The sequence below is a fragment of the Uloborus diversus genome, chromosome 7, assembly GCF_026930045.1.
Source record: "Uloborus diversus isolate 005 chromosome 7, Udiv.v.3.1, whole genome shotgun sequence".
NCBI lineage: Eukaryota > Metazoa > Arthropoda > Arachnida > Araneae > Uloboridae > Uloborus > Uloborus diversus.
Window position 1 is genome coordinate 163357641 of NC_072737.1, and position 2195 is coordinate 163359835.

Consider the following 2195-nt stretch of genomic DNA (forward strand, 5'->3'; position numbering starts at 1 on the left):
ACACCACTGATTACGATTTCAGACGCACTCCCGTCTTTCCGGTCGCGGTTACGATCCGTCGCCGCAGATATACATCACACGCCGACATCCCTCTCCGTCGGGACCCTCCTCCTCTGCACACACCAGATCATAAAGGCTATGGTCGCGGGCACGGACACGGACGGACTCACCCCAGGGAGAAGGACGCCCGCGGACGCGACTGCGCGGAGCGGGAGCGGGCGTCCTTCTCCCTGGGGTGAGTCCGTCCGTGTCCGTGCCCGCGACCATAGCCTTCATCACAGCCAGGAAGATTGTGCGTGCGAAAAGAATATTTTTCTCCTATAACCGCAACGGAAACATAATTTCGCCTTTTGCAGCTCGGGTAGACTGATTGGCGCCATAACAGACTTTCTGGCGCTATGATAGACTCTCTGGCGCCATAACAACATCTGGTGAGGTAGAGAGTGGCGCAGCAGATGGAGGCAAAAGTAGATCACGTGACGCCATATCCGCCGTATAGGCGCCAATACAAGACTTAGTGGCGCGTACATAGACTGTTTGGCGAACGAGTATACTTTCGGACGCCGTGACAGACTTCATGCAATGTTTATGTAATAACAGGTGTGTTCGTCTACAACAACCACTCATTCCCGTTGGGTTGTTCGGTGTCGTCACTGATCTTTCGTGACGTCAGAACAATTCTGTTCTTCGGTTAACAAGTTGCGGTATTCGAACGCACTGAACAATATATTTTGCTTAGCTTTCTCGATGTTTTTGTCCCTCGTTACAGAACACTTCAACTGCGACAGGCGGTGAGCACATTTTGTATATGTTTGCAATTTTTAATTTTATTATTTTCAAAAGTTTTCAATAAATGAATACAGGACAAGACAAATGTATACTCAAAAAACACGATTTCTCACGGATGAAACTTTTTTTTAATACGATTCAACAATGTCGGATGTCTAATAATAAAAGGTATGTCATTTTTACACATCTGCATGAAAGAAATAATCTTTATAGTTGCTATAGAAATCAAAACTTGGCGCTTGATTCAAATTGGAAAAAAAATTACTATTGCTTATGAATTTATATTATATGTAGTTCCATACTGTGGAATTGTTTTATATCATTTCATTCATCCATTGCGTCCGATGTTAAACACATTGGTTTCAAATAAACAAAAAGCAGAAAATTTGAAGTTTCTTACACGCAAACTTAAAATTAGAAAAATCCTAGCGTAAACTGTTGTGATACTTACTCCTAAGTACATACTGAAAATGTCTCTCATAGTACCTATCAATCATTCACATTTTATATGAAAAACCTTTCAGTTTGTGCAATCAACTGATACCGATTCAAATACATTAAATTATTTTGAAACTATTCACCTAGAACTCTAGTTAAAAGTAGGCGCGTCTAATATGATACTACCTTTCTTTTTCTGCGGGGGGGGGGGGGGACATTTGATCAAAACATATGCTCAGTATAAAAATGTTCGTTTCATCTCTTCATTCTATCTATACTTTTTTACTCTTGCAATGATTTCCTCTTATGCAAAAAGGAAAAAAAGAAAATAATAATGATATTGACAGCTTCACAGCAAATTTTCCCCCTTGAAAATTGATGAAAAATATGTTAACTCTGAGATATTGCTCCCTAATCTTGTTAACATTAACATAGACACTTATTGTTTGCATAATGCTCAAGACAGTTGAAAAACTTTTGCTCAACATAAATAATTTTGCATTATGCATTCATCAATTGTTTACATTATCAATAACCAAGCGGGAAGATTTTCATTCCTAGCGAGTTGAATTGCTTGATAAAACGTAGGCTGATCATGTCTTTTTACGACACATTCAAATAAGACGGTTAACTCTTGAGTTGGTATGTGATACACTGATTGAGCAATATTTAGTTATTGAACGTTCTTCCTTAAAAATAAATATCTGTTCAATATGGAGATAGCAAACTAGATAGTTATAAGAGAACTAGAAGTTCATTGAAGGATCCATTTACACTTGCACAAATGTGCAGCCATATGCAAAATTTCAGGGAGGGGGGGGCGGCTCAGATATTTTCCACTCAGATTATATTAATTATTCATAGAAATCGATTTCCGTACAGATTCCAGTTGTTCAAAATTTGCATTTTTAATAAATTATTCATTAATGACTGATGAATAAATGTTTTTACATTATTCCAAAAAAAAA